We start from the raw sequence: 6,117 nt of genomic DNA, 5'->3' as shown, positions 1-6,117 counted from the left end.
CCTGCTTGGGATTCTCTCTCTCCCTCTCTTTCTGTCCTGCCCCAGCTCACACTGCTCTTTTTCTTTCTCTGAAAAATAAATAAATAAACTTAAACAAATAATATATTAGGGGCACCTGGGTGGCTCAGTCAGGTAAGCTTCAGACTCCTGGTTTCAGCTCAGGTCATGATATCACAGTTCATGAGTTCAAGCCCTGCATTGGGCTCTGTGTTGACAGCACAGAGCCTGCTTCGGATTCTCTGTCTCCCTGTCTCTCTCTCTGCCCCTCCCCTGCTCGTGCTCACTGTCTCTCGAAAATAAATTAATAAACATTATAAAATAAAATAAAATAAAATAAACCCATTAGGGGTGCCTGGATGACTCAGTCCGTTAAGCATCTAGCTCTTATCTCAGCTCCAGTCATGATCCCACAGTTTGTGGGATCAAGCCCCACATTGGACTCTGTGCTGACAGGTCAGAGCCTGCTTGGGATTCTTTCTCTCCCTCTCTCTCTCTGCCCTTCCCCCACTTGCTCTCTCTTTCTATCTCTCAAAACAAATAAATTTAGAAACAAAATACTGTACTAAAGACCTACTTATGATATGGAATTTTATGAAGATTAAATGAAGTGATGTTTGCGGAACACCTAGCACTCATTTGCACCCAGTAAGTGTTATCTTCCTTCTTTCCATATCTAAGATCGGTCTACCTTCTCTCCATGTCTATATGTTGGTGAGTGTACAAACTGGAAGCAGTATTTACCATTTAGTCCCTGCATCACATAGATGCAAACCCACCTGGGACTAAGGACAGAGACATCATTAAATCCATCAATGGCCCATCTTGGGTGTGACAAAATTCCTTTGGCATTGTCTTTCCGGTTGGCATTCTGAAGGAACAGGTTTTCATACCTGAAGAGACAGGTATAAGAATTAGGTGGTTTTGCCATGAGCCCGTGAGATAATCACCCCCTCCGTACTGAACACGGACACACACATACACCACTTCCCAGAGGTAGTTGGAGGGATCGGAAAGAACCTGTCTCCTAGGACATCCATCCCCAGGACACCTGTAGAAAGCAGGGTATGGGGGAATCTTTTCAGCTTACTCAGGGAAAACCACTTAAACTCAACTGCAGAGTTGCTTTTCCTTGTCTTATTAGCGAGGTGCTAGACTAAGTGCTTTGGTTCCTTCTCACACAACCCGGTGAAGCTGGCAGTTCATCGTACCTAATTTGCACAAGGAACTGGGCACAAAGAAGTGCTCATATGGGGTTATGGTATGTGCACAAGAGCTCAGCACTGGTCTACAGGGCTCTGTTCTCCCCTGGGCGAGAGCTGCTCCCTGCAAGTCATCTGACCCGATACAGGTCTGTGCAGAGCTCCCAGCTTGGTGTGCTTCCCTCCCTAAAATGACTGACCCGTTTTGCCTCACCCACACCCCAAGCACCCCCAAAAGGCAGAAGGAAAGTGCACTGCACTTATCCGCCCTGTCCTCTGACGCTGGTAGGTGGCTCATCACTTTACCTACCCAACAGGGACCTGGCCACACGGGGAGGCCTTTTTTTGGCTTCAGCAGGCCACCAGGACTGGGGAGGTGTTGAGTAGACAGCACAAGGCCTGGGCTCCGCTGTGCCTCTTCCTGCGAAGGGGATGTAGCCGACACAGCACCCAGGGGACATCTGAAGTTGTGGCCCAGGGCAAAAATCTGCTCTTTGACTTTATCGTTCTCAAGAGCCCAGAAAGGAATCTCTACCGTGGGGCAGGCAGGAGGGTTCATGCCTTCAGAGGGCCTAGAATAAAGTGCTGACTCATGGACAGGTGTGAGCAGAGCTAGGGAGGGGTTGCTGGAGGAGTGCGGCTTTGTTAGCCTGGAGGTGCTAATCCCAGCTTCTCCCCTGACCTTCTGATGACCCGAGCCCTCCCTCTGCACTGATGTCAGGCTTCCTAGGGATCTAGGAGAGGTGGAAGATACCACATTAAGCTCCTGAAAGAGATCAAATGCCATTCTTTTGGAGTTTCCAGTTTAAAAGGAGGCCTGCAGGGGCACCTGGGTGGCTCCACTGGTTAAGCGTCTGACTTCAGCTCAGTGCATGATCTCACAGTTCGTGGGTTCGAGCCCCAGGTTGGGCTCTGTGCTGACAGCTCAGAGCCTGGAGCCTGCTTCGGATTCTGTGTCTCCCTCTCTCTGCCCCTCCCCTGCTCACACTCTGTCTCTCTCTCTCTCAAAAATTAATAAACATTAAAAAATACTTAAAAAATAAGGAGGCCTGTAGGGGCACCTGGGTTGCTTAGTCGGTTAAGCAGCGTCTGACTCTTGATCTCAGCTCAGAACTTGATTTCAAGTTCAGACCCTGTGTTGGGCTCTGTGTTGAGTGTGAAGCTTATTTTAAAAAAATAAAAATAAAAAATAAAATAAATAAACAAAAGGAGGCCTGCAAAAAAAATGAAATAGTCACTACAATACCAACGGCTCATGTTTGAATGGCACTTAACCTTTTTCAGGGCATTTCATAATGCCCAAGCCAGAAACCTGGTTAATCTGTATTCCTTTCCTTTCACAAACCTTTCTGTACCAGCCCAACAATGCTTTGTTGGTTGAATCCATTCATGGGAATTAATGAGATCCTCACAGTGACCTGGGAGGCAGCCAGAGTTACAAAATCATGCTTACAGATGGTAAGAAGGAAAGGGAACTGACATCTGTTAGGGGGTAAGGGTGCCACATTTAGCAAATCAAAGTATAGGATCCCCAGTTAAAGTTGAATTTCAGATAAATAGCCAATAATTTTTTAGTATAAGTGTATCCTATGAGTATCTGGGATATACTTATACTAAAAAATTCATTTGCTGTCTATCTGAAATTCAAATTTAACTGGGTGTCCTATATTCTATCAAGTGACCCGAGTCAGAGGCCTACTGCACACCAGAAGTTGTCTCTATATTCTCTCATTTGATCCGCATTCAGCCCTGAGAGGAATCGATGATTAAGTTACATTGACCTTATTGTACGGATGAGAAAAGGAATACTTTGGGAAGTAACCTGATTTGCTTCATGTACCACAGCTCAGAAAAATTGGGTGGTACTGGAACCTCCAGCCCTTGATCTCTCACCCTACTTTTTAGTGGTTTGGGGTTTGCAGGGTGAGATAGGGTTATGGCTGGCCTGAGCCATAGGGGGCAGCGGGAGGGGGGGGTCCCACAGTATTATAGTCAGAGAAGACAGGTCCCAGGCAGAAGACTCAGTTCTTAGAGTGGAGCCCAGGCACATAGACCAAGTTCACCTGGGTCCCTGTGGGCAACACTACACAGGCAGACAGGGATGCCCCAGTGGCACCTGCCCACAGTTCATAACTGATGCCTTTGCACCCAAGTGGTTTAAGATCATACGTGGAATGCTTGAATGCTACACAAATAATAACAATGCAGTGATGACAGTAAGTAGTGTGTATGTACTAACCAACATACTAGTGTATTCATGTATTGGTATAAGTATGCGCCAGGCATTGTGACAACTCTTTATATCCATTACTTCTTTTAATCCCCACCACCACCAAAAAAACCCCAATAGTTTTATTACTAGTACTGATGGCCACCATTTGTTGAGTGTTACTTCCAAAAAAATATTTTAATGATTCTCGCAGTAGGCAATCACATCATCTTCAAACAGAGATTATTTTGCCTCCTTACCTCCAATAGTTAGACATCTTGTTTAGCAATCTTGTTCGTTGTGTTGACAAGCGCTTTTTAACAAGGAGATGACAGTGACACATGTCTTTTTCTGACTTTTTTAAAAAATTTTTTTGAATGTTTACTTATTTTTGACAGAGAGAGACAGAACATGAGCAGGGGAGGGGCAGAGGGAGAGGGAGACACAGAATCCGAAACAGGCTCCAGGCTCTGAGCTGTCAGCACAGAGCACTACACAGGACTCGAACTCATGAACCACGAGATCATGACCTGCGCCCGAGTTGGGATGCTCAACCCACTGAGACACCCAGGCACCCCTCTTTTTCTGACTTTAACAGGACTGTCTAATTAAGCATAATTCAGTTTGAGATTTTTTACAAATCACATTATAAATTTTTATATGACTTTTCAGTATCACGATCATAAGAAGTTTTTATATAAGACTGATTATATTAATAGATTTCCTAATATTGTTATCTCTGCACTCCTGGATGAACTTCACCTGGCCATAGTACATTTCTTAAGTTATATTCTATTACTAATATTTTATTTGATATTTTTCATCCACGTTTATAAATAAGTTTGAAATGTGGGATATGTGTGCATATGCTGTGTGCTATCGTTTCTGTCTTGGACAATTAAAGTTTGTGCTCTGCTTTTTGTTTGGGAAAACGCATAAGCTGTAATGCATGTTCAGTGTTTGCCTTCATATCCAGGGCAGAAAAACAAAGGGCAGCATAATGGTAACAGTGGTTATCTAAATACTGGGATTACAGGGTTTTCCCCTTCATTTTCTATGCTAATTGGGTATTATTTTTATAACAAAATGTTCTAAATACATGCCTTTAGAAAAGATTGAATGGCATTCTGCCAGCAGTTATCTCTAGAAGGGGGAATGAGATAGGATTTTTATCTTCTCTCTCTTGCTGTGAATCTCTCCAGCCATCAGCACCTCCCCATTTCTGTCCAGGCCTCCACCCTGCTGACCAAAAAATATAAATATACATGCTTACATAATTACTTTTGTAAGTGCTACCAACTCAGGACTTCTCAAATTAGAAGAAGCCAATATAAACAGATATAAAGTATTCTCAGGACAAAATGGACAGGAGATTCTGTGGCTATTAAGGGAGGGTAGGTCAGAGAAGGCTATCAGCTCTGAATGTCACATTTTGGAAACTGGAGTCAGGTATAAGTTATGCCTTTTTATATAAATCAGACAATTTGTCTCGGGATCTCAGCAAAATTAGGAAGTCCTGCTTCCTTTAGGAAGTTAGCATCTTCACTTTAATGGGACAAGAGGGATTTTATTATTATTATTATTTTAATTTTTATAAGTTTATTTCTTTATTTGGAGAGAGAGAGAGAAACAGAGAGAGTGAGCGGGGGAGGAGCAGAGAAAGAGAGAGAGAGAGAGAGAGAGAGAATCCCAAGCGGGCTCTGCATTGTCAGCGCAAAGCCTGACACAGGGCTGGAACCCACGAACTATGAGATCATGACCTGAGCCAAAATCAAGAGTCAGGTGTTCAACCAATTCGGCCACCCAGGCGTTCCGGGATAAGAGGGATTTTAAACAGCTTGCAGACTTATACAATGCACCTGCAGCCTTATATTATGCACTAGTATGTAGATACTGGCATCTTTCTTCCAAAGATTCTCAAGTACTGCACCCATTTTGACTAACTTTCTTGAGCTGTTAAAAAAAAAAAAAATTGCTGGAGGTGTGAGTCTTAAAAAGTAAAAAAATGTATTCTCTTTATCTGGATGATCAGGTTAGCTCTAGACTGAAGGCAAGGGCAGGGCTTGGCCCAGCAGGGTCCCCTAGCCCCTGAGGACATTTTATCAGGCCACCAGGGGACTATACAAACTGTTAGAGTAGAAAAATTAGTAGTTCCGCCAGCAAAGAAGTTCATTTTACTTTCCATCCCCAAAGAATGTCATAGCTTACCGACTCTGCCACTGGGCCATGTACAGAAGGTATAACACCACCACTACTCAAATCCTGATCTCAAGCTGCCCTTGTCTCCCTCAACAGCATTTGGAGGCCAAGAGTTTTGTCATTGCTCTGAGTTGGTAGATCATAATGCATATTCATCATCTGAAAAGGTCAAAGTTCAGATTTTCCAATGCAGGGTCATGATATAATTTCAAGTTGGCCAGACTAAAGAAGATTATTTTCAAAAACAACTTGCTCTGCGAGGTCAGATTTTGCATTCTCTGTGTCTTCCAAGCATTAAACGTTATTTGACCTCTATCATGAAAAATGTTTACTCATTCAACAGTTTTCTTTATGCACTCACAGCCCTGGCATTCGCTGAGTATTGCCAGACACGGCTATCGACCATGGCAAAATAAAGAGATGAAGAGTTTTTCTTCCCAAAGAGCTCATAGTCTAGAGGGGAGACAGATTTTGAGAACACAATTACATTGAGATCAGGACCCATAGAAC

The 6,117-nt window shown here is 43.6% G+C and overlaps 1 long non-coding RNA gene across 1 annotated transcript; it reads right to left on the bottom strand.

Annotated features, from left to right (window-relative positions):
- Nucleotides 1-800: 800 nt before the first annotated feature.
- Nucleotides 801-5,687, bottom strand: LOC132664816 (uncharacterized). The gene is made up of 2 exons (XR_009603858.1): nucleotides 5,617-5,687; nucleotides 801-890 (listed from the first exon to the last, which is right to left on the bottom strand). It is a non-coding gene; the product is annotated as an uncharacterized LOC132664816 (long non-coding RNA).
- Nucleotides 5,688-6,117: the final 430 nt, after the last annotated feature.

Source organism: Panthera onca, chromosome F2, assembly GCF_046562875.1.
Source record: "Panthera onca isolate mPanOnc1 chromosome F2, mPanOnc1 haplotype 2, whole genome shotgun sequence".
NCBI classification, from domain to species: Eukaryota; Metazoa; Chordata; class Mammalia; order Carnivora; family Felidae; genus Panthera; species Panthera onca.
This window is presented reverse-complemented; position numbering and strand designations above follow the sequence as displayed.